The sequence below is a fragment of the Pogona vitticeps genome, chromosome 6 (genome assembly GCF_051106095.1).
Source record: "Pogona vitticeps strain Pit_001003342236 chromosome 6, PviZW2.1, whole genome shotgun sequence".
In the NCBI taxonomy this organism is placed as follows: Eukaryota; Metazoa; Chordata; class Lepidosauria; order Squamata; family Agamidae; genus Pogona; species Pogona vitticeps.
The window spans coordinates 20,576,432-20,604,030 of NC_135788.1; the positions used below are offsets into that span (position 1 = coordinate 20,576,432).

The 27,599-nt window shown below is 40.5% G+C and overlaps 1 protein-coding gene and 1 long non-coding RNA gene across 2 annotated transcripts in view; one reads left to right on the forward strand and one right to left on the reverse strand.

The window, feature by feature from the left end:
• The window catches only part of PLXDC2 (plexin domain containing 2), a 262,609-nt gene that overhangs the window by 151,579 nt on the left and 83,431 nt on the right, over positions 1–27,599 (reverse strand). The window lies entirely within an intron of this gene.
• Positions 1,725–10,370, forward strand: LOC140708115 (uncharacterized). Its single transcript, XR_012088253.2, has 3 exons — positions 1,725–3,093; positions 3,793–4,087; positions 8,344–10,370. It is a non-coding gene; the product is annotated as an uncharacterized LOC140708115 (long non-coding RNA).

A 27,599-nucleotide genomic window follows, 5' to 3' on the forward strand; every position in this document is an offset into this window, starting at 1 on the left:
TTAGTGTACCCAAGCACTCGGTGAAAGTCCAGGCAAGAATTATAATCTATCAGTCTACATAATCATTAAAAAGGCCATCCAACTAGTTCTGTGTGACTAAGAAAAAAATTAGCTGGTGTTTTGCTTTGTTCAGAAGACTGCAATCTATGATGCCAGATACCAAATCGGCTTTGAACATGAGAAAGCTTGTGATACAGTTTGATGGCTGAAAGATTTTTTAAAAAAAGAAAGAAAAAGGCAATGATCCTACTGGTCAAGCCTGAACGGTTCTTTGGACACTTAAGGAAGAGATAAGGAAATGTATTTAATAATGCTAAACCTCTCTCCCTGCCTCAAATTACGGTAGATCATAGCTCCAGCTAGAAACATAAAAGAGGACAAAGCAGAGTTTAAAGTGGTCAGTTACCTTTATACCATACAATGGAATTTCTAATTATATACACCCCTATCATCTCCTTTAGGTACTGAAATTAGAGTCAGTAATGAACCTAATTTGCACCTGGCCAAGGCTCTTAAAGTAACTGATTATACACAGATGCCAGTTCTTCAAAAGGAAATTTTACAAGCACCTGTTTTCAATTTCAGGACTGATAATTTTGTGCTTCTAGAGCCTCCTGGCATACTATGTGTATATGTTGTGCCATCTGTTTGGTACATCTTCCATCCATTGCTTACAATCCATAGTCACCAAAATCAAACTCTGATCATGGTTTTTATGCAGATGTTCTGTTTCAAGACAAGCGAATTTCAGAGGCAACAACGAAGATGGCAGGCTTCACGCAAGAACAGCAATTTAGCCAAAGGCACTTCAGAAAGGCTATCTGGATTGAAGCCAACAGACACCTACCAGAGAGCACAGAGTCAGGAAAAGGTGTTCCAAGAACAGAGGCAAAAACAGGCCAAATAGGCAGAGTCAAATAAAAGAATAACCAGTCAAGTAAGGGCAAACAGAAGGGAGGAGGAGGCTCTGTCCAGTTTCAGGCACAAAGGGGTTCCATATGAACAGCAATCAGTGAGTTCAAATAGGTGACATGATGCGGAGCCATTGCTAGATGTTATTTCCAATAACTTCTGTTTCTGCTTAAGATTGAGGTTCTCAAAGCTAAGCTCCTTGAGCATCACACAAGACTCAGCTTATTTTGTCAAGACATTTTCCTGAGAGGAGGCCCCTCCTTCTGAGGAAGCTGCTCCTCCTAGGGTAGGGGTCTCAAACTCAATTTACCTGGGGGCTGCTGGAGGCAGAGTCTGGGTGAGGCTGGGCCGCATCAGATTTTCCGCCAAGCGGAGCAAGAGCCCGAGGAAGCCGCCCAGGAGTTTCTTTAACCCGGCGGGGGCTCTGAGGAGGAGGAGAGGGAGCGCGTGAGCCCTCGTTGCCAGCCACGACCCCCTCCGCCTCCTTCTTCACTACCACCACCACCAGCAGCAGCAGGACAAAGAAGCGGAGAAGGGAGGGAGCGCCTGCGACTGCCTAGCAGGGGGGGAGGAGGGCACAACATAATTTTTTTTTTAAAAAAGCCTCACAGAATTGCTTGGCCAAAGGAAAAAAGCCCCCATTGGTACCTGCGAAATTAAACAGAATGGGCCAGGGGCCCCCACAGGTGCGCGTGCGCACACACACACACACACACACACACATACACACGGAGGTCCAGTAACCTTCCTCTGAGGGCCCCCCCTCAAAAAAAGGCACTCTTAAGCAGGCTGACTGGCAAGCTGCAGTTCCGGATGGAGGGTGCAAGAGGCACTGTCTTGGGAGATAGCCAGCGAGAAAGGTGAGGCTTTTTAAGACTCTTGACAGCAGAGAACACGTGGGCGCTTTGGGGGGAGCAGGCAAGGCGGGGGCCACAAATTATCATCCGGTGGGCCGCAGATGGTCCCCGGGCTGCATGTTTGAGACCCTTGTCCTAGGGAATCTTCCTTAGCAAGTTAATATTCATTTGGTAGCTGCCAACCTCCCCTGTGCTTCTTCTGTCTGGCAATGATGTTGGGAAATTTATGGGCATTCTGAAGCCATTAGAAAAGGATGATTTGGCGATAAATGAGACATAAAAATACAAATATGTCTTTTCATATTATATCTAAATTTATTTTGTTTTTTCCTCCTTGATATTCCTTGATATTAGAGGATGGATATCGTCACTGCTATTCTGACTTGATGAATGTTGGATTTCTAAATATTCATATTGTTTATTGCTTTAGAAATGCAAAAGTATTAACTCATAACTTTCTTTGGATATGATAGTGTACTAAATGGCACATTTATGGGTTTTACAGATGTAAAAGCTTTAGTTTCATGCAAGAAAAATTTTCAATGCACCTTACATTAAAGAGGGAACTGCAAAGTGCTGCACTTTATTCACTGCAAGTAATTAACAACAACTCCATCCTCCAGTATGTTCCTTTTATGAAGATGGCATCACTCACAAGTTCATCTTCAATTTTAGTGCTGCATATTATCTTTGAACTGTAGAACTGGAAGGGACCCTTTAGATAATCCAGTCCAGCCCCTGTCAAGGAAGTACCATGGGGAATCAAACTCTCATCTTCTGGCTTTGCAGCCAGATACCTAAACCACTGAGCTATATATCTATACAACACACTGAAATGACTGCTCTTCAATTCTATATACTGTTTTACATAAGAGCCCTGCTGGATGAGGCAAAGGTCTCACCTAGTCCAGCTTCCTGTATCTCACAGTGGCACCACCAGATGCCTCTGGGAGCACAAGAGACAACTAGATACCTGTCCCCTGATGCTACTGCCCTGCATCTGGCATTTTGAGGTATCTTCCTTTTAATCCCATATTATGAACATACAAATGTTCATATTGTGGGATTCTAAAATATTGTGTTAATCTTGCTTGGGAAGTATGTCATGGGACTGTTTTTCCACTGGAAAACAGAAAATTTGTCCTTGGAAAAATCTGTTCCTGCCCCCTTAATTTTCCTTTTTTTTTTTCACCCTGTAGGATTTCACATGTAGGACTTCTAGACCTCAACTCATCCTCTGACTTTATCAGCTGTGGTCAATATGCCCACATGCAATTTGTAAGCTGCAACATTCACCCTCCTGCCTTAAACAAGGAGAGTAAAGGTGAGGTTATGAATATTTGACCTTCTCTATTCCTAACAGTCAAGAGCAGACTTGGGTTACAAGGGAATAAACCAACAGAAAACATTACTTGAAAACATAATACAGTATAATCTTTGCTTATTCCAGTCTCAAATGTACCAGCACTTTTATTTGAGTCATAAGAAAGGATATGTCTTAATCTTGAGTCATAAGAAAAAACATGTCTTAATTTTGAAACTAATTCTAACTCCGTCAATCAACAGCATTATTACACAGCATCCATCAACTCAGCAGTCAACTGTGGGAAAATGATAATTAGATTATCAAGCAAATAGGGTCTATCCCTTGGGGGCTTAGTATATATTAAAATGACACCACCTCTGGTCTATAATTATGTTGCACTGAAGGGAACTAAGTTACCATTAGACACTATTCAACTGAAATCAAATTTCATGGACTATGGCACATACTAAATTGGTTACTTGCATAACCTAAGGCATGTGTTTTAATGTATTGCCTCTAATGAGTTGTAAATATGTGCAGATACTTGGCTGGGAAAATATGGAATAAATTACATGCTTAACTTCCATACTATGGAACTCAGTTGAAAACAATACCAAATATAATACAGATGGGGAAAACCCTGACAAATCTGAAAGGAGGTGTACAGTTTTAAATTAATATAAGGGGAAATAGAATTACATGTTTTTGTTTATTTAGTCCAATAGTGGACACCACATGGCTTTTTATGTGGCTCCAGATCCCATCCATTTGTCTCCACTGGTATGGAGCAGCAACATGGCAGAAAACCAACCCCCGCCACCTTCTACCCTTCCTTTTATAAGGGAAGGAGATGCTCTGCCCTGAAGACCGGAAGGACTCTATGGTACAGGAAGTCATTCTGGCACCATCCTGAATTACAAAGAGCTGTCACTGTTGGACCTCTCAGTCCCAGCATGTCTTGTGGAAGAGTTAGCCCTGCTGATGAAGCCTGCCACAGGAGCCAATATAACAGGTATGCAAACTGATGAAAATGCTGTCATCTCTATGGTGTAAGTCAGATAGTTTTACTGTGAAGTAAGATACTATTTAACGTTTAATTTTTATGGAGACTGAGCAAGCGGAGAGAAGGGTTTAATTATACAGTTGTGTTCAAAATTATTCAACCCCCACTGAAATTGAATGTTTTGGCCATTTTGACATTGATTTTGATCATTCAGTCATCTTGCTTACATTTACATGAAAGAGGCACTTGTAGGTCAGAGAAATATAACCTTAAGTTTATAATGAAATAACCACAAATGTCTTTTCTGTGCTCACATCATTATTAGTTTTTATTCAACCCCCAAGTGACATTCAATCTTAGTACTTAGTACAACATCCTTTTACAGTTATAACAGCTTTTAAACGTGAAGCATAGCTTGACACAAGTGTCTTCAAGCGATCTACGGGTATCTTCGCCCATTCTTCATGGGCAAAAGCCTCCAGTTCAGTCAAATTCTTAGGCTTGCGCACTGCAACTGCTTTCTTTAAGTCCCACCAGAGGTTCTCAATCAGATTTAAGTCTGGTGACTGCGATGGCCACTCCAAAATGTTCCAGCCTTTCCTCTGCAACCATGCTCTAGTGGACTTGGAGGTATGCTTGGGATCATTGTCCTGTTGAAAGGTCCAATGTCTCCCAAGCCTCAGGTGCATTATTGACCCTCCGCCATGCTTCACAGTAGGCAAGGTGTTCTTTTCGTCATATGCCTTGTTCTTCCTCCTCCAAACATAGCGTTGATCCATGGGCCCAAACAGTTCTAATTTTGTTTCATCAGTCCACAGAACACCATCCCACAACTTTTGTGGTTTGCCCACATGACTTTTGGCATACTGCAGTCGACTCTTCTTATTCTTGGGAGACAGCAAGGGGGTGCGCCTGGGGGTTCTGGCATGGAGACCTTCATTACGTAGTGTGCGCCTTATTGTCTGAGCTGAAACTTCTATACCCACATCTGACAAATCTTTTTTCAGTTCCTCAGCAGTCACACGGGGACTTTTCACCACTCTATGCTTTAGGTAGCGCACAGCAGTCGAAGTCAGCATCTTCTTTCTTCCACGACCAGGTAGCATTTCAACAGTGCCCTTTGCCTTGAATTTGCGAATGATGCTTCCTATGGTGTCTCTTGGTATGTTTAACTTCTTTGCAATCTTCTTATAGCCATTACCCTTCCTGTGAAGACAAATCACCTCTTCTCTTGTCTTCCTGGACCATTCTCTTGACTTCACCATGTTTGTAACCACACCAGTAAATGTCTAGAAGGAGCTGAGTATCACAGTCATTTTAAAGCTGCCTAATTGGTGCTTATTATGCTTGATTGGTGCTCGGTGACATCCACAGGTGTTTTCAATACCTGATCGAAAACACCTGAATGAACCTCTCTTCTTCAGAGTGGTAGTCTTTAAGGGGTTGAATAATTGTGGCAATGAAGAAACCACAAAAGAAACATTTACTACTGTATTACATAAACAATTGATGTTATTTTAGTTGCATTTGCTTCTTTAAAACGTCCTTGTAGGATTTCATTCTGAATACAATTCCAAATGTACACTATAGTCCCTAAACCCCTTTACAGCATTGGGGGTTGAATAATTTTGAACACAACTGTAGCAGGACAGAAACTGGTTTGTTATGGAAGAAAAAAAACTCCTAAGAATTTACCTGCTAGAAGCATCAGTTACAAAAAAAGCCCACAAATAATACTTGATCTAAGAAATTTCAAGTGTTCTAATTATGTTCTGAAAAGGTAATAGGCTTTGCTGCCCAAGACATTTTTAGTTTTCTCACATTACTTCTGGGGAGGCAGACTTTCAAACTGACACCTAATAATACATTTCTTTTCCTGATGAAGTCGGAGAATGTTATCCATCTGCTGCAACTACTGCTTTACATTTCTGAAGGGAAGCATATTTTAAACCCATCTGTTTGCCAGAGGCTTTAGAGCCAGTGGGAGGTTCCTTCTAACTCAATAAGGGAAGTCATGACCTTGAGTTTACAAGAGCCAAGAAGGGCTGTTAATGATAGGACATTTTGGAGGTCAGACATTCATAGGTCACCAATAAAATCAGAGGTAAAATTTGACGACACACAATAACAATAGCTTCTGGCTATTGGTCCTTTCGCTGCTGCTCTTGGTCAGCTGTGTCACCTCCTCAGCCTTTGGCTTGTGTACTCCCCTTGCGGCAGTTGCCGTTGTCCCACTTACTCACTGTATTGGATGCAGATGCATCACAGAAATTGATGGAAGAAGAATGAGTAGCAGTTCCTTGTGCTCCTCTTCTTTACACAGAGGGCTAAGAAGAGCAGAGAGAGAGCTGAACATTCAATCCATCTGTCTTGATCAACTATGCTGAACACTGTAGCCACTGGAAGCAGATGCAGCAGAGGGTTAATGTAACTGTTAGTGGGGGGGGGAGTGTGTTACATGTTCAAATATGGACAGCCATATCTTTTTCTGTTTCCACCAAGTCTAGGGGCTACTTCAGGTGAAACCTATTCTGATAAGCCCCACTAGAATGTCCACAGAATCTTTCTCCTCCATTACATCTCAAGACAACACAACTCACTAAATAACTTTTGAGATCAAGCCTTTTCCATGCTACCACCTCCTTCCTCCTAATGAAGAGACCTACACATGTTAAAAGCTTTAACCTATATCTGTGTCTCTTGGGTTGGGTTAATAAACTAGCAACCTTAATAAGGATTTGGTATTTTATCATTTTTTGTAAGCTGCCCCAAGTAGACTTTGTCTAGAGGGGCGGGGTATAAATCTAAATAAAGTAAAGTAAAGATTTTGAAATTGGTAATTGTTAAGGTTCATTTGTGATCAGGGTGTTTTAAAACCAGTGATTATTTTTTTAAAATTAAAAAAATAGATTTTTTATTTTAATCAAATTTGTTTTAATGAAATGCTTTTGGAGGAAAAATCTAGCTAAAGATAGTTTTCTATTTAAGATACATTATACTTCAAAGATTATTCAGCAAGAAAAAGACCTTAGTTAAGTAGCATGAGACTGTATATTTACATTTTTTTGTAAACTAATTCAATTAATCCAAATTATTCAAGCTGAGATGCACTTTTTCACAGTAAAAATGGTATAAAATAAACCAAGTTCATGAAACAACCTTAATCCCATTGTTTTTCTGCAAATCTATGTACAAACACCTAACACATTACTTTAACTGCTAGATTTGAAGATTGTTTGAAGTGAAATACATCTGTACCAAGCTCTAAGGGTGAGGAGGGAGGGGCAAGCAGTAAAAATGAAAGTGAAACCTTCTGAGCCACTTGCATATCTTGGGATCTTTGTGCACATAGCTTGAAGTTCTTCATCTGGTTGCAAATATTGAAGACTATAATGACCAGCAAGAATGAGTCATTTTACATTTAAAAATCACAGTTTAAATAGACTCTTACTGACTAGTGATTTAAATCGTGATTAAAAATGACTTGATTTAAATCAAATCCACCCTGCTTGTTATTCTAATTTATTGTTTGATTAATATTTTTAATAATTGTTTTCCTCAGTTTAATAGGACAATTGTTTTATTCATTAGAACTATCTGAATGCATCTTAACTTTAGGCTGTTAATTGCTTACTCATTAGTAGTATGGGAAAGGAAAAGAAGCTAAATTGTGCAAATAGGAGCTGCAAATCATTTGACAGCATGAAATATTGGCAGATATAATGTTGAAACAGTATCATCATGGTTTCTTGAAGATTCTAACTACGTTGTCTTTTGCAATGAATAATCTAAAACAGAGTATCGAACAAAGATTGAACATTTTTGATGGAAACAGTAAGAAGATTGTGAAAATGACCCTGAATCAAAAAAATGGGAAAACACATAGCACAGTCCATTATGAAAAGAATGAGAATACTACAACAGAAAAACAGACATTTTAAGATAAAAGATCAAGCGTTCATACTGATTAAAAGTGATTAATATTTCAGATCAAATTGAAATACTCAGACAATAGAAGTTGTAGGGCAAAATTAATTATAACAAAAAAACTTTAGAAGGGAATGAACAAATGTTCAATTATACTGGAAGTCAGAATCATAAAATCTTAGAATGACTGAGTTGGAAGGGACCTATAAGATCATAGAGGCCAACCCCCTGCTCAATGTGACTTGTATTGCTATTCTCTCTAAAGCAGTGGTTAATAAAGGACTCACACTAACTCAGGCCAGGATTAATTCTGAACTGTTCTGCTCTCCCTCCTCTAGGTATTGCTAAGCACTGCCTGATGAAGAATTCTGCAGGATTCATAAACTTGCTGCTGCTACTTCTTTTTTTGGTGGCTAAATAAAATTACTACCCAACTCTGCCTTTTTTTCTTTTGCTTTTCTTTTACTTACAGATCACACCACTATGTTTCTATTTTATTTGCAAAACAACTTTTAGACTGTTCCATTGTATGTCCAGATTTCTGTTGTTTTACTGTACATGTACACTATCCTGATGACTTCTATCCTATACTTTACCTGGATGGGTAACATCATTCATTTCCAGCATTATGTCCTTTCATATGATTTTAAACTACTATTTCACAACTAGTGTACCTGGTGAGGTAGATGAGGCTAGGAAAGCATTATGGTCTCTAGGTTACCCAATGAAGTTTCATAGATCAGTAGGGTCCTGAACCTGGTTTCTCCCAATCTCCATCCAACACCGTGCTGGCTTTCACACAAAAAGGCAACCTCCCTGTTCGACCAAAGAAATATCTAAAATTCGTAAAATAATCAGAGAAAATAATATTCAGTTGCTGGGTTACTTTAACTCTCTGAACAAAAACAAAAGAAAAATAAAGAAGACAAAAATGTTGTGGCACCTTGCTGAGTAACTGCTATAATTTAATGTGATATCTCTTGGACAAGACTACTTCCTCAGACTAACATGGCTACCTTTTCTAATATTTGAACAAAGATGGTGACATAAATTTGATTCTGCACTCTTGATGGTATTGGTGGATAACACCACTTCTCAAGCTAGTCCTCTAAGCAGCAGGTTTCAATTTCGGGGATGAAGGAACTATACTTCCCACAGCTGTAGACATCTGGCCAAGAAAAATTCTGAAGCATTCCACATCTTGCTCCCATCCAGGTTTTGCTAGGGCTGATAAAGAATTCAGAGTCATCCAAGAGCTCATTCTCCTTCTTTCATCCCTTCCTTTGTGGTATGTACTGTAACAAAATAAAAGCATTACCTAACTTGTTTTTTATTAAACTTTTCTCTTTCTCTCTCCCCCTTTTTCTGTATGCCTTAATTTTGAAGACCAGTTGTTTACTAGTTCAGGGAAGAAACTGAAGAATTCGGTTAGTCAGAGTTTCCTGTAAAGCACAGGGCCGTCACTGTCATTTCTTACAGCCTTTGACTTTATTTTTTCCCCTTTCCAGAAAACTAGTTCTTCAAAATTTCAACAGTGTGACTTTTACTGAAAAGACAAAAGGTCATGTGCTCTAAATTGCAAATCCAGTATGCTAAAACTAACATAAGCAACATTTTCAAAGGAAATCTCTGTTTGCCACCCACAAATGTGCTTTAGAGCAAGAACTCTAATAAAAGGACTGTTTAAAGTCTAAACTTTTGACTAAAGCTACAAAAAAGATGGCATTTAAAAAGTCTTTCCACTTGGCTCCTTCACTGGCAAACCAAAAGCCTGACTATATGCCAAAGCAGCTATCCTCTATGGGAAGATATCTGGCAGGACTCAAATTTGGACTGACATCAAAAGACCATAGAAACCATTCTTAACCGTTGAATGAAGATCCGAGATGACCCTGAATGAAAGTCTCGGAATGTGAACCTCATATGCCCTGGTAGGACTTTTGAACCGACCCTGTAATGACACTGCAATGCCTACTGACCAGGGCCAATATAAACCAAAGGCTTATGTTTCTGCCTCAGATTTCAGTTTGGCTACATTCATACAGTTGTTAACAACCTCGTATCTCTCCCAATGCTTCGACTCATTCCATTAAAAGAATAAGGACCAAATTTCTCTAAAAGGACAGGAAGTTAAGTTACCAGATGATCACAAGCAAAATCTTCCCACCACAAAAGATCTATAGGAAGAACCAAACTAGTAATAACTTCAAAGAACAATAGAAACTATTCTTAATGGTTAACAAATCTTGAATGAAAGTCAAACAACAAAGATTTCATGCTTCCAAAGGACTTTTGAACTGATCCTACAAGAACATCTGCTTTTTAAAGGAAGCTTTCCTGCCTTCTGTACCATCCTTGACTCTGCTCTTTAACCATACTGGCATCTTCATAATATTGATTGTGCTTTTCCTGATCTATGGCATAACTTGGATCTGCATTGTATAGTTTCAAATCTCCTGATTTATTCTTCCCAGCTATTCCTTTCAACTTAGCTTTAACACATTTCATCAATTCTTAGGAACTAACTTCTTTTGTGATTACTGTTTGTTCTCAAATAGTTCAGCATTGTGGCTTAATCTCTCATCTAGACATCACTCATACAAAAGCCAAAGAGTTCCTCCCTCTCATTCAATAGTTCCCAACCTTGCGTCCCCAGATGTTCCTGGACTAAAACTTCCAGAACCCTTCACCACTGGCCAGGATTTCTGGGAGTTTTAGTTCAAGAACATCTAGGGACCCAAATTTAAGAACCACTGCTTTAGTTGGTTCCATTTTTTCCTGCATTACCAGTATTTCTCTTCACCTGGGAGACATTAAGCCTACTGAGGTCTTAGAGCTGAATATGAGTAAAGTCTCACCCCCATATTCCCAATGAAGCCTCCAAAGGGAGAGTATTCCATGGCTGAGATACTAGAACCAAGAAAGCCTTCTTCTGCGTCTTCACATAGTTTACTGTTCTCTATCACGGGTCACAGAGAAGATACTTTGCAGCAACTGGATAGCTCAGAGAGCTGGGTACCTGGCTACAGAAACAAATGTTCGGAGTCCAATTTCGCACATGCGTTCCAGGAAAAGAACCAGTCTGTGCAAATTTGAGCAAGCTGCACAGTCTCAAGTATCACTACTGAGTACCAGATACCAAGAAAACCCTGGAAAGGGTTGCTGTAAATCTGAATCAAATAGAGACCATCTAATCACTATTGTTAAGTATATACTCTATTGGGAAAGGAGATTCTTCAAATATTCAAGCCCCAAGCCATTCAGGGATTTCTAAATTTCTATTTGCCCACTGAATTAAGAGGTTCATGTTGTTCTCCTTGCCTTTTTTCCCCCTCTACTGCTTCACCGTAGTTCTCACTGGCCCAAGACAGTCTATAAATAAAACTTTTAGACCAAAGGAAAAGGAAGGCACATCCTCATTTTTTTTAAAAGATTGACCGAAACATTAAGTTATTAATAGTACGTCTTATTTCAAAACATTTCCATTTAATTTTACTCTTTATCAACTTTGCGGTATCAGTCTGGACTGTCATCATGTCTCAAATTCACCGTCTTCCTGATAGCATGAGTGAGGCATCAAAGAGCAATTTATCATGAGTTTCAGAAACCAGAAAGAGAATAAGAAATATCAATCTTCACTTCCTTTACAGTGCTAAGTGAAATCTGAATACAATTGTCAAGCCTTTGATGAACATCACTTTATACCAACACATTTGCTGTCACATTTCAAGGGGGGGGAATAATGACCTCCTTTCCTTTATTTTACATCAAAAAAGTGAAAGATTAAAGAAAAACAGTTTCCCATGAATTTATTGGTACAGCAAAGTCCTTTTTAAAAATTTCTCTCTTTTGAGGAAAGAGCATTGATAACTGACATCACAAATGACTGTCATAGAAAATCATTCTGTACTTACATAGAGAATAAGCAGAATATTAGAAAGAACAGTGCTCATGATGCTGAGCCAAATGTATCTGGAGGAGGAGTGAGCAGAAGGTGGATCTAGATCTAATTGTTTTAGCAACAGCAGCCACAAAAGGATTCCTTTCCTGAGTGAAATTATACCACTGAAATGAACAAAGCTCAGGGCAACGTGGGATGGATTTTCACATGGAAGGACTATGAGCTCCAATCAGTTCTGGCACTCAAAAGAAGTAAAGCCAAAAAAAAGCAAAGTGTGCTGCTTATATACTGCCCCATAGCGCTTCAAGCACTCTCTGGGCGGTTTAGAAGTTAATTATGCAGGCTACACATTGCCCCTCCAGCAAGCTGGGTACTCATTTTATCGACCTCGGAATGATAGAGGGCTGAGTCAACCTTAAACCAGCTGCCTGGGATTGAACCCCAGGTCGTGAGCACAGTTTTGGCTGCAGTACAGCAGTTTAACCACTGCGCCACGAGGCTCCTGTGTTCCAGACTCAGAATTCTTTAATTCTAAATAAACAAAATTTACACCAGGCTATAATATATGTGAATGCTGCTATAGGTCTGTCGTTTATGTTCAGGTACAGCCTTGTACTTGAGCACAAAGATCAAAGGTAGAAGTTTGAATCCGAACTGTGCCTTCTGGGAGATGGGCCTGCGGAGATCATCCAGAGCAGGGTTATCTGCCCTGCTACGTACTTGTGCGTCCTGGGAAAGTCCCAGCAACCCATTTCTTAGCGCTCTGTACCTGGAAAACCTGGGAGAATCAACTAGATGGTATGTAAATATTATTACTATAGTGGATGGATCCCAGGGTTCTGTTTCTAAAAAATGAATCCTGCAAGGAATAGATAAACATAAACATTCCATTACTGTCAACACATTGGCTCTTTCTGTCACCCATCTAACAGCTGGTTTGCCATTTCTAATTGCCAGCATTCCTAACAGATGTGACAAATAACAACAGCTCCCTTCAAAAAAAATTATGATCAACAGCCACACCGTACTGATGAGAATGACACCCTGTTGCTACAATCCTGGATTAGAATGTAAGGGATGCCAGTCTACATTGCACACAATTACTGTACGAAGCTGCATGGCAAGAGCTTCTTGGAAGCTTAAGCATTTCTAAAGAAATATAATCATGAATAAAGAATAAAAAGAGCACCACTACATCAGACCAAGGGATGCAATGGTGCCTAGCAACCCATTCCCCAAAGTGGTCAAACAGATGACTATGGGAAGCTGCAATGAGGCCATGGGGGCGTCAGGATTCTTCTGCTGTTGGAGCTGTTAGTTAGGGGATACTCCTTCTGATTCTAGAGAGCCTCCAGTCATTATGGCTTGCTATCAGGTAACCCTCTTTTCTCAAAGGCTTTCACAGCCGGGATCTGATGGTTGTTGTGGGGTTTTGGGGCTCTTTGGCCGTGTCCTGAAGGTTGTTCTTCCTGACGTTTCGCCAGTCTCTGTGGCCGGCATCTTCAGAGGACAGGAGTAGGAACTCAGTCCATGCTCTGTTGCTGTTTGTTGGATAATTCCAACCGTCTTCTCCTTCAAAACTTGACCAAACCATTTGTCAAATCTGTCATTGCCCACTAGGAATAGGATGTTTGGATTTTCTGGACTACAAGTACCATAATTCTCCATTCTGAAAGTTCTACCTACCTTGAAGGCACCTTTCAATGTGATACATCTGGATGAAAGGCTTAAATTAGAAGGCTTTGAGGCTAAGATAAGCCAAGCTCCTCCCAAGCTTCCTTCTCGAACTCACAACTAGTACTGGGGCACCAGCTGAAAACCTGAAAATCCCATTCCTATGACCACCATCACTTCCTGTGAAAGCAAATACTATTGTTTTCTAATATATAGTATTAAAAAGTTTTTACTTCTGCCTGTACTGTCATGTCTCTTAACAACTTTATGTCATACTGTTATATTATTGAATGGTGTGCTAAATATGAATGGAAGTTACTTCTTGAAGTCTGCCTGCTTACATTTTTTTTGCAACAAACTACAAAAATATGTAAGCAGTAGACCTCTTGGGTTTGCTGCAAAAATATGCAAACAGACTGACCTCAAGAGGTCACTTCAATTCATATTTAGCACACCATTCAATAATATACCGGTCATAAATAAATGAAATCATTGCTAGAGTTTCCAAAATGGAAGATGCTGGTGTAGGAAGGAACCATCATTTGTACATTTTCATGTGGAAATTATTCACATTACCTAAGCTGTGTGGGAAGGAACCACTTCACAACTGCTCCCAAGCCGCAATGTTAACATAAGAAGGATTTTTGGGTTTGGAAGGGGGGGGGAAAGAGTCCAACTATTTCAATTTTCCAGACATCCTCAAATTTTGTTACTACCTTCATGTCTCCTAATCTTTATGAATGCATGTGTCTTCCACATATATTGATCTCAGAGAGAATTTCTTCTCAACTTCTACAGGATTACTGTTAGAACTTCAGGTGGAAATTCATTATATTTATCCCTCAATATCACACAAGCCTTCAGGGAACAGACTCCTAGTTTTGTACATGCATAAGAGATCAGGACATTACCATATCTCTACATTCTTTTATGTAATTATACCCCATAGAACAACACAACATGTAAACATATTTCTGCTGCCAACTATGCTTAACAAATCAGGGAGGGAAATAAATCTACTTCTATCCATTTGGAATAAAATCTCGCTTAATGAGCAAGTACAACGGTAGGGCAACAGCAACATTTTTACTGTGCTTCGGGAAAAACAAACAAGCCATTAATTCTCATTTGTGCCCAAACAGTTTGTTCTGCTGAGACACAAAGGGTTCTGGTTGGGCTAAGGCTTGTGACAGTGTGTGTACATGGGTAATAATTAAAACATTTTTTCTCTTTGTGTACCAAAAGCAGCCAATGAAAGTTAGGTTCCCCTACCTACAGTCCCAATCTAAAGGTCTTGAATGGCAAATGTATTCTGTTTCTCAATGTATTTTACCTGTTTTAATGGAAACTGAAGTTGTCTGGATAGCACAATACGTTAGGAACCTGGCTAGAGAGCCAAATGTCAGAAGTTCAATTCCTCTATGTGCCTCTTGGGAAAAAGTTAATCCACATGGACTACAAAGTCACAGTGTGCCTCCAGAAGATAAGAACAGCAACGTGTCATCAAGTCAATTCTGACTTACGGCTACCCTTTCCAGGATTTTCTAGATAAAGAGTACTCAATAGTAGTACACCATTCTCTTCTTCTGGAGGCATCATGGGACATTGCAACTTGCCTAGAGCCATACAGGCTGTCTTTTCTCCTAGGAGGCACAGCAGGGAATTGAACTGCCCAAATCACTGAGCTATCCAGCCAGCTCCCACAGAAAAAGGGAATGGTAAAGCACACCTAAGTACTCCTTACTTTAAAAAAAAACCCTGTCAAAGGTCACTGTAAAGTTGAAATTGAGTTGAGAGCATGCAATTATTATTAATTTAATTGACCCATTAGTACACAGCACAATTCTGGGTGGTGTACATGTAAAACACTGAACAGAAAGAGATAATGACATAATAAAACACAGTAACAACCACAGAGTTAGTTAGGCATCCTTCAGTCTCGAAAGACTATGGTAGCGTGCTCTGTATGGAGGGCTTGGAACAGCGCCTAGTGTGGCTGAGAAGGCCAATTCGAGAGTGACAGTCCCTTCCACACTGAAGACAAATCCAGTCTGTCCCCTGTCCGGCTCCCTGGTTTTGCTGCTTTTGTGACTTCCTCTTTGCCTCGGCCTGCTGGGCAAGGGTCTCTTCAAATTGGGAGAGGCCGTGATGCACCGCCTGCCTCCAGGCTGAACGCTCAGATGTCAGGTGTTCCCATCTGTTGAGATCTATTCCTAAGGCCTTCAGATCTCGCTTGCAGATGTCCTTGTATCGCAGTTGTGGTCTCCCTCTGGGGCGCTTTCCCTGCACTAATTCTCCATAGAGGAGATCCTTTGGAATCCGACCATCAGCCATTCTCACGACGTGCCCGAGCCAACGTAGACGTCGCTGTTTCAGTAATGTGTTCATGCTGAAAATTCCAGCTCGTTCTAGGACTGCTCTGTTTGGAACTTTGTCCTGCCAGGTGATGCCAAAAATCCGTCGGAGGCAACGCATATGGAAGGTGTTCAGCTTCCTCTCCTGCCGTGCACAAAGAGTCCATGACTCACTGCAGTACAGGAGTGTGCTTAGAACACAGGCTCTATAAACCTGGATCTTCGTATGTGTTGTCAGCTTCTTATTGAGCCATACTCTCTTTGTGAGTCTAGAGAACATGGTGGCTGCTTTGCCAATGCGTTTATCCAGCTCGACATCTAGAGAGAGGGTGTCAGAGATGGTTGAGCCGAGGTACACAAAGTCATGAACAACCTCCAATTCTTGTGTGGAGATGGTAATAGAGGGAGGTGAGTCCACGCCCTGGCCCATGACTTGTGTTTTCTTCAGGCTGATTGTTAGTCCAAAGTCTTGGCAGGCCTTGCTGAAACGATTCATGAGTTGTTGGAGGTCTTCAGCAGAGTGGGCAACAATGGCTGCATCATCTGCGAAGAGGAAGTCCCGCATGCATTTCAGTTGGACTTTGGTCTTCGCTCTCAATCTAGAGAGATTAAAGAGCTTTCCGTCTGATCTAGTCCGGAGATAGACGCCCTCGGTTGCGGATCCAAAGGCATGCTTCAGCATGACAGCAAAAAAGATCCCAAAAAGTGTTGGTGCGAGGACACAGCCCTGTTTCACTCCGCTTTGGATGTCAAAGGGGTCTGATGTTGAGCCGTCAAAAACTACAGTGCCTTTCATTCCCTCATGGAAGGATCTGATGATGTTAAGGAGACGAGGTGGACATCCAATCTTGGGAAGTATTTTAAAAAGGCCATCCCTGCTAACCAGATCAAATGCTTTTGTAAGGTCTATGAAGGCCACTAAGAGTGGCTGTTGTTGTTCCCTACATTTCTCCTGCAGCTGTCGGAGGGAGAATACCATGTCAGTGGTGGATCTGTTAGCTCGAAAGCCGCACTGTGATTCTGGATAGACTCTATCTGCAAGCACCTGGAGCCTCTTCAGCACAACACGGGCAAGCAGCTTCCCTACCACACTAAGAAGAGAGATGCCCCGGTAGTTATTGCAGTCACCCCTGTCTCCTTTGTTCTTGTACAATGTGATAATGTTTGCATCCTTCATGTCCTGTGGGACTCCACCTTCCCTCCAGCAGAGACAGAAGACCTCGTACAGTTCGGAGGTGATGATCTCCTTACAGCATTTCAGTACTTCAGCGGGGATGTTATCCTTTCCAGGTGCCTTGCCGGAGGCGAGGGAGTCCAAGGCTGCTTTTATTTCTGCTAGGGTTGGTTCACTGTCCAGCTCTTCCAAGATAGGCAGGCACTCAATGTTATTTAAAGCTTCTTCGGTTACTACATTCTCTCTGGAATACAGCTCAGAGTAGTGCTGTACCCAGCGTTCCATCTGCTGTGCTCGGTCCTGGATGAGCACACCTGTAGCAGACTTCAGGGGAGCAGATTTCTTCTGTACTGGACCTAAGGCCTGCTTGATACCGTCATACATTCCTTTGATGTTACCTGTGTCCGCTGCTAACTGTATCTGAGAGCAGAGCTGGAGCCAATAATTGTTGGAGCATCTCCTGGCAGCCTGTTGGACTTGACTGCGAGCAGCTCGAAGAGCTTGCAAGTTGTACTCACTAGGACAGGCTTTGTATGCTGCTAGAGCTCTTCTCTTATCCTCGATGGCTGGCATTAACTCCTCTGAATGGGCTTCGAACCAGTCAGCCATCTTTTTGGTCTTCTTGCCAAAGGTGGACAGGGCGGTGTTATAGACAGTGTTCTTGAAGTGTTCCCATCGTTCAGGTGCATTTGCATTAGCCGGACCTGGAAGGACTTCCTCAAGTGCTTGGGCAAATTCCTTCACTTTTCTTTGATCACAAGTCTTGATGATGTCAATGCGTGGTCTTCCTTCCTTTTTCGTGTGATATACTCTCTTTGTTCGTAGTTTTACTCTACTACACACCAGGGAGTGATCAGTATCACAATCAGCACTCTGGTAACTGCGTGTGATCGTAATACTAGGAAGGCTGGAACGTCTAGTGAGGATTAGATCGAGCTGATGCCAATGCTTGGATCTTGGATGCCTCCAGGAAACTCTGTGTTGCAGCTTCGTGTTAAAGAATGTGTTGCTGACACAGAGACCATAATAGCAGCAAAACTCCAGCAAGCGTTGGCCATTTTCATTCATCTTTCCAATGCCGAAATGGCCTAGACAAGTGGGCCAAGAATTATGATCAGCACCCACTCTAGCGTTAAAGTCTCCAAGAATGAACAGTGCCTCTCTTTCAGGGACTTTTTGGATAGTAGCTGCCAGATCGTCATAGAATTTGTCTTTCACTTCTGGAGTGGATGACAGTGTTGGTGCATATGCGCTAATGAGGGTTACTGGTCCTGCTGATGAGTGGAGCTGCAGAGACAGGATTCTTTCACTCCCCACAGTAGGTGGAACAATGCATCTCAGGAGAGTATTTCTGACTGCAAAGCCAACACCATATTCCCTGGTCTCATTCGATGGTTTTCCCTGCCAGAAGAATGAGAAGTTTTTTTCTTTGACAGATCCTGAGTCTGGCAGTCTTGTCTCTTGTAAGGCAACAATGTCCATCTGCAGTCTACTCAGTTCCATGTCAATGACAGCTGTCTTGCGCACATCGTCTATTTCTTGCAGGTCGTTAGGAAAGCCGTAGTCAGGAAGGCCAGGGGTCATTGTCCGTACATTCCAGGTGCCCAGCTTAAGGGCAGAAATTTTCTTACGATTGTTGCATGGTGCACGGTTATCGATCTGCTTGTCGGGTTTGACCCTAAACCCCACGCACCCCGTGAAGTTAACAGACCGTGGCGAGGTAGCACCTTACTGGCTGGGGGCTGCCCAGCTTAAGGCGGGCGGTATCTACCTAGTGAGGTGCAATGACCTCTCCCACCGTCAGAAGTAGCCCCTGGCGTCCTGCTCCACGCCAATTGAGCAAAGACTTATAACCGGTAACTGCTACTTATTATTAATTTAATTGACCCATTAGTACACAGCACAATTCTGGGTGGTGTACATGTAAAACACTGAACAGAAAGAGATAATGACATAATAAAACACAGTAACAACCACAGAACAACAAGAAAAAATAGACAAGGCACTACGCCCAGATGGCACAGTGAAACGAAGCAGCAACACAGGACAGGCAAGTTCAGAGGAGGCCGCCAGCAAAGGCTTCTCAGAAGAGGTAAGTCTTCAGCAGCCTCTTGAAGTTTGGGAAGGAGGGGGCCAGGTATAGCTCTACTGGAAGATGGTTTCAAAGAGTTGATGCCCCTGCAAAGTAGACTCGGCTTCTTGTCAAGCATTTTATGGCGTCCTTTGGCATGGCTACTCAAAGCAGCATAGCCTGTAAGGATCTCTTGGCGTTGGTGAGTCTGATGAATACATTTCAACCTTCAACAAGTGAAACATTTTACAGTCTCATTCAGCTAATTAAACAGCAACTTGATTTAAAAAGACCATATAACTAAATTTCCACTCATTCTTTGCTGCTAGATTTGTGTATTGCTTTTAACTGTCAAGATCTGCTTTCAATCCAGTCTTCTAGGAATAAGCTAAAAAAATTCCCAACAAATCGCTGTGCTATTGGCAAGAGAGTATACATGGTCATCCAAGCCTCTAGAAAGGAAACATCATGTGACCCAAAATGATCCGATACAAAAATGAAACAAGGAATGGCTTTGATATATATGCTGTCATCCCTCATGTTTGCAAGATTGTTTTAAACTAACAACATTTGGAAGAAATCATGCCCTAATGCACGATACTTGTCTGAGCAGAAAGAGATAGGAAAATCAATCAGATATTTTCTGAATCTTTTCCCTTTGGAATCACTCAGCTGCAGATTTTTACTATCAACATCCACACATCTGCAGCTAAGGAGAGAAAGCTTCAAAACATTTGAGGCAAAAATCTGATGTCTGTTATTGTCTTTTTTTTAAAATGTTCTATTATAAAATCAAGGAAACCTAGCATAGGGATGAGGGTTATATGACCATCTTTCTAGATGGTGCGGTGCATGCCAACATATTTTCCATCTTTTTAAAAATTTGAAAAATCGTCTCTGCAAGCTTTAAAAATACATTACAATTAAATGCTTGTTGCTCAATCAGCTCACCAGTGTTGTTTTCCATACGGAAGAAGTAGCAGATGTTAAGGGCTCAGATGCCAGTGAATTACATATAATGAATAGTGGACCTTCATCCCTTGTCCCAAAATTCTCTGAGTTTTCCTAGAGCTGTCTGCCATAGACTAATAAAAAGCTCAGAGCACTTCACCGTGACCTGTACTCAGTGATGCAGAAAAAGGATAAAGTTGAATAACTGCCCTTTGACTGGAGTGAAAATGGTAGAAAAATACAAGCTTTGTCATCCAGAGTTACAGCTTTTGTGTTAAACAGTAAAAACACCAGCTCCCACGGAGAGACAATGAGCTTAATAAATTACGGTTATTTTTGTCTGGAGAGTGATCAACAAAGGTGTTCATTACAGGAAATGACAAGTTCAAAAATAGAACACACTGTGATACTTTCCTAATTTTAATACACATATTCCACTTGCAAAAAGGCCAAAATCTCCAAACAGCCCTTTCATACTTTTCAAACTAAAATGGCATATGTTGCAGCAAGATAACACAGCTAATCGGGAAGATGGCAAGACATTTCCTGATTCATAACGAAAACATATTTTTATATCAATCTCAGTGTTACAGGCAATTTATATTCTTGAAGATAAGAGTCAGCCATAGTGATGTACACAGCTAGCAACTTTTGTTAAGCTGGATAGCCTGATGCTTGCCCGTTGTACCCTACTCATTTAAAGTGTTTTGAAAAGAACTAAATATATTGCAAAAGCAACATCATGCAAACCTGCACAGTTTATGGTGGTGGAAGTTTTTATACATATAAAGTTCTTGCTTTATATTGCACAGATAAGTGCATTAGTTAATATGAAGCCAACAAACAGGATAAAAATTGTATAATCGTAAGCCAATTTTAAATTTTTGATGCCATAAAATAAATAATAAGTATAGTCATTTGAACTTTTTCATATTGGAAACAAAGATCCAAAAATTTTAGTATGGGCTACTATGGCATTAAAGATTAACGTCTTAAAACACTCTACTGTACTAACAGAGATGGTAACATACAAAGGGGTAATATTTACAACTAGTCTCAAACACAGTAAATAGCCCCAGATAGCAAAGGTTGCTGACATTAAAAGATGGCTTTGGAAGCTCCATCTGCATCTACCCTATGCATTGCTTAGAAATAAGTCCCACTGAGTTCAATAGGACTTACAACAACTGAATTCAATGGGTCTTTCTCCAAGTAAGTAAGAGTAGGATTGCAGTGTGAATGTGTGAGGCATGCAACTCCACATCCTTACCCTGTGCTAGAAGCTACACATGAATGTTCTTCATCACAAAGAATGTGGGGCGTATGCCAGCTGTGTATACAGGAATTGTAGTCCAGCAAGGAGATAGATATGTTGGCAGTGAATAAAAGAAGAAAGAGAGAGTTGTGTTTAGCAATGAATGTGACTTTAAGCACAGAATAAGACAAAGAGTTATGGTTGATCTCAATGTTTTATGAGAAACATATCAAGGAAATCTAGCCAGTCTTCTGTCTCAAGGTACTGTGGGGTGAAAGGGAGAATGATACGGCAGAATAACGGGATGGAACAATATGTCTTTGCTCTTTTAGGTTAAAGATAAGATGTCCACCACCATAGTCTATATACAGAACATAATTGTTGGATTTTATTTCAACACTGCAGATGCAACTGCTCTTTCCATTAATCCTGAGAAGCACGCAAGTTTAGCAGAACAGCTGGATAGCTCAGAGGTTTAGGTATCTGGCTGCGGCGGCAGATACTGGGGTCTGAGTCCTCCACTGTGCCTGATTCAAGGGCTGGACTCAATGATCCACATGCTCCTTTACAGCTCTGCAGTTTTAAGATGATGGTGATGGCTAGATGGAGCTCATAACCCTCTTTTCCATGAAAAGAGAGAAACTGTTGCCACTGCCCTCACCCCAGATTCACCACCTGAATCAACCACTTTACTGTTCCTACTAGTAAAGCCGGCACTAGGAATTGCCTAATGAGATTATATTAACCTTTCTGCTTTTTCTGAAACAACAGTCTTCTCAAACACATATCACACACATAGTTTAGACTGAGCTGGGGAAATAGCTATGGAGGGGATGGAATAGGCTGTAGAAATAAAAGGCAATCTAAAGACTTGATGACCTCCCCCCCCCCCTTATTTTCTTGCCCCAGAAAGTACTGTACTCCACTTCCTGTACTTGATTTGTGGCAAAAAAAAATAATATAAAATTTTAATACCTTTCCTATAGTGTTTTGTTTATTACTTGGAACAGGCATACATCCCATGGCAGCAACAGCATCAAAGAATATTGCAAAAGGCCTAATTCCAAAATATCCAGATATGAATAAATCCATCCCCACATACATTTTCATAACCTAAAGCGAAGCAACTTAAGTCAAGTTGCTTATTACAGTTTCTACTCATGAAAGCAACATTAGAAAACAAAATTCCACCTACCCATACTTCTCTTAAACAGAAAACCACTTCTCTCCTACCCAAAGGCAATTTCCTTAACAATATATCACTGAAGACAATAAAATGCAAGTGCTAATTGTTTACTCTTTTAAAAGCAAATTTACAGTTAACAAGATCTCTGAAGGCCAATTTGTGCAGGTGTGAACAGGCAGGACAACTAGCAACTACCACAAATGGAAAACAAAGTAATAAATGTAGCAGAAGTAAATATATACAATCAAATGTATTTATTTATTACATTTATAGCCCACCCATCTAGTCATATACAGTGGTGCCCCGCATAGTGACATTAATCCGTTCCAGATTAATTGTCGCTATCCGGAAACATCGCTATGCGGGGGGGGGAACCCCATAGGAACGCATTAAACTTCTTTTAATGCGTTCCTATGGGGCGAAAACTCACCATTATCCGAAGATCCTCCATAGCGCCGCCATTTTCGCCACCTGATAAACGAGAGCAGGGCGCGAAAACGCTGCGGGTGGCCATTTTGTTGACCTGGCGGCCATTTTGGAACCACCCATCAGCTGTTTGTAAAACATCGCAATGCGAAGATCGGTAAGCGAAACGCTTACCGATCACCGCAATGCAATGTTTGCCCTATCTAAACATCGCAATGTGATCGCATTAGATGGGGAAATCCATAACATTGGGCTATTTTGCTGATTTTAAATTACTAACATTTTCCCTATTAGCAGATAAAAGAGGGCATCAGATCAGCCAGTATTGAGGGGCAACCTTGCTCCTGTGTAGGTCTACGCCTTCCTCCAACACTTTTTCATGATTATGTTAACCCCCCAATTCTCTGGTCTTCTCTCATACCTCTTGACATCACCAGAATCCTACATTCATCCCTTAGTAACCTCTGCTTTACTCTGACAAGTTTATCTGCCCACCTACTTCATTTCCGACAAGAAAGGAAAAACAAATAGTATTTCACCAGTTCCTTTGCTTTTACTCCCAGGACAGATGAAGGAGAAGAAAAACTACTCGTCATCAATCCAGATGTTTTAAGGAAAACTTTAAAGGGACTTTTTTTTATGGTAAGAAAGTGCTTCTTAGCCCTGACAGTAAAAATAGATTCCTGCTGCATTGTGATCTAACGCAAATAAAATCTTGAGGTTCTGGGATATATACAGTGACTAAGAGGTCTGCTAATGGGGAAAAGGATGAACAGCTGAGCGTGTAGAGATTATGGAGAGCTGTTTGAAGAAACAGCTGAAGAAACTTCAGGAGATATTTCAATTGGATTTTGGGGTAAAAGGAGACAGAGGATAAGGCTAGAATCCTCTTTGTCTGTTCTGCTTGCACAATGGTCCATCCACAGGGTGAACAACTAGACTCTGTAAACTTGAGCAAGGACTTATACAATATAGTACTTTTGCAAGTCCAGGTCCTGCTAGTTTCCATGGGGTGAATGTGCCAGCCAGAGACTGTGTAGATTGCGACAGCAGCAAAGGGTCATGCTTCATAACATAAAATAGGATACAAGCCTGGGCTCCCAGGCATTGAAGACTTTATGAAAGGCCATGCCTTCGGTCCACCACAAACACATTTGGTGTGAATGCAGGAAATGGCCTTCTTGCTGTCTTCTCCCAGGCTCTAGAATTTCCTTCCAACTGAGGCAAGACCAACTCTTATTATTACCCATGCATGCAAAAACATTTCCATTCTGGCAGGATTTCAGCTCTTGACTGTTGGTTGAGAAAAGAGCTTCTAATTTATCTATGATGTCCTTTTCTTTTTAAATGGTTATAAAAGACCTTGATGTTGGGAAAATGTGAAGGCAAGAGGAGAAGGGGACGACAGAGGATGAGATGTTTGGACAGTGTCACCGAAGCAAACAACATGAATTTGACCCAATTCCGGGAGGCAGTGGAAGACAGGAGGGCCTGGCGTGCTCTGGTCTGTGGGGTCACAAAGAGTCGGACATGACTTAAAGACTAAACAACAACAACAAAATTCTTCAGAATTTTAATACTGTAAGTAGTTTAATCACAATTTAACATGATAGCCTTTGATCAGTTTTTCTGTGTGGCTATGTCAGGTCAAAGAGACTGATTGATGCCTGAAGAGTTTCCCAAAGAGCCCTACAGAACTTTATAGACCTCTAGGGAAAAAAAAATCAGAAGCCTGTGTTTATCGCAGCTGACATTTATCCCATCCAGAATGAAATCAGACTACTATTTCCAATCATATCAAAATTCAGCTGAGTATCAAGATATGTTCTTTCATTGCTGCAGTGATTCCAGACAATATCAGCTTGTTTAATTCTAAAAGCTTTATTCATCTACATTGCTTCTCTGTTCCATATGCACAAAAATGCTTCAAAGTTTTTCAAAACATCCCAAGAAAACTGTAGGCACGTATACTTAAATATATATATATGAAAACTAAATTTAAGTTTCAGATAAATACTTAAGTCAGATTTGAATCCAAAATACAAGAGCATAAATGGTACAATACAAATGCCAAGAAGAATGTTTTGATTGCAATCTAAAAATGTAGGAACCTGCAGCCTAAAAAGACACATTGGAAAACAGAGATCTAATATACATTATTTATAAGTAAAAAGCATTATAACTCTAAGTAGAACTGCTGGATAGCTCAGTGGCTTAGGTATGCATAGGAGTTCAATCCCTACTGTGCCTCCATGACTCAGGCTGGACTTAATGATCCATAGGGTCTCTACCAGCTCTGCAGTTTCTAAGATGATGATGATGATCTTTAGACTTTAATCATAATATAATAAATCATAATAATTTCTGGCAGCTGGATATTATACACTTGGTTACCCAATTCAGAGAATTGGAAAGTCCATTAACATTGCATAAATTAAATGTCTCACCTAATGCCTAATACAATGGAAATGCCACCATCTACAAACAATATTGCGAAATAATGAATATAACTAAAAAAACATTTTTTTTTTAAAAAAAAGCCCTATGCAATGTAAAACAGTCGGACATATCATAAAATCTCCCTTTCGCTGAGTGAAAAATAAATTCTTGTCTAGTCTTACTCAATTTCAAGCTATCCTTTCCCGCAGGGCTACCTGATTCTCTTATATATCAAAGAGGTTCATAAAGTCATAAAATGCATGAATTACACATCAGTGGCACATATATGAATTTTCTCCTAAGTCTCAGAAGAGTGACGTAATGCTCAGCTATCCAGATAATGGAGCCCTCCTCTCGTATCTTCTCTATAGAGCAAGTGGAACGGCTAGGTGGCTGACACAGCATCTCTGTCTCCACTTTAATGAAGCTGACACAAACTGTCCCCATGTATGTTTGTTCCACTCAAAATTTCACAGACTGAATGCCTTTTTGATATTATTCAAGGATTTGGGATTATGTAACTCGGGAGCAGTTTTCTACACTCCCCTTTTGACATTTGTGCTATAGAACAGTTGGTTGTCATAGTTACTTAATACATTCTAAGCTCTTGAATACATTGCTCCCTTTCAGAAGAGGTAAGGCCTGTTCAGATGCAGGAAAAGACAAAAGGGCCTGCTCAATTAAAAAAAAAAACACAACAATGTTTGAATTAATAGACCATGCTGATAGCAACACATCACTACAACTCAGAAGATGTTTAAGCCCAATGAATGAATGCCTTTTTCTCAAACTCCTCCTGCATAATGCTACTTTAGTAAACCATTTGCAATTTAAGTAATGAGACATTTTTCCTCTATCAGATTACAATCTATTCCTTCACTTCATTTTATCCTCATGAGTAGTTTGTGAATAGAATGTGCTAGAAGGTAAAACGATGCAGTCAGCTTCCTGGGGGGGGGTCCATCCTAGGCATTCAAAAAAAAATCTAACTCAGGGCTGCTAGTCTTAGATATCTATGTTAAGAACTGCTGGGTAGCTCAGTAGTTTAGGCGACTGGGAGTTCAATTCCCCACTATTCCTTCTTGACATGGGCTGGACACGATCATCCATAGGGCCCCTTCCAGCTATGCAGTTCTAAAACATTACTACTACTACTACTACTACTACTACTACTACTACTACTACTGCTGCTGCTGCTGCTGCTGCTGCTGCTGCTGCTGCTGCTGCTACTACTACTACTACTAGTAGTAGTAGTAGTAGTAGTAGTTAGTTTTTATTAGTTTTATTTATATGCCACTGTGGCATTCGCCCTCATGCCCCTTGCCTGACCCTCCAAACACAGAGCACACAAAGGCAAACTACTACTCCTTTTTACCCCACTGCCACCAGTTGATCACTAAATCAACATTCATTAAGGAAGGATGAAGATGCAGGTCCAAACTTCGCTGTCTTTTAAATAAAACGTTTTTATTGATTACAATTATCTGAATATTAATCATAGGTAACTTCTATTATCAAGAATCTCAACTTTCTATTTGTTATTACAGTTCTTATTCACTTTTCACTCTAATCACACCTCAGATCTCCCAAATACCACACTCTATCTCTCCACTCTCTCTCACTCTGACTCTTACTGACTGACTGACTGACTCAGCCTCTTTATTACATCTCTCTTGGCTCCACCTCTTAGCAACCTTAGCCTGCAACATGAATATGCATGACTACTTCATAATAAGGGTGAACACTACATACCTCCCCCCTTAAATATGTCTTTTTTGAGAGAGGAAACGTGTGCTTCCCTCCTAAACAAACAGGCACAATTGCATTAAACTTTACTTACCATATAACACAATTCTATAGGCAACATCACATTTAATATAACAATTACTATACCTTATACACTAAACATTTCACTACTATTCAATAATATACTTAACCTTCTCAGTGACACTTATTATTTACACTTACTACTGTACATTTAACATTTTCAACCATACAGAAGTATCACAATCAGGAACTTTTACATAAATAATTAACCTGCAAATCATAGTCCATTCCAGTTTAATTTAAAAGTCTTTGCATCATTCACCTAGCCTCCTGGAAAGCACATCCGCGACAAGGTTGTGGGCTTTTGAGGCACGATCTGAGTCTCTGTTGCAAAAT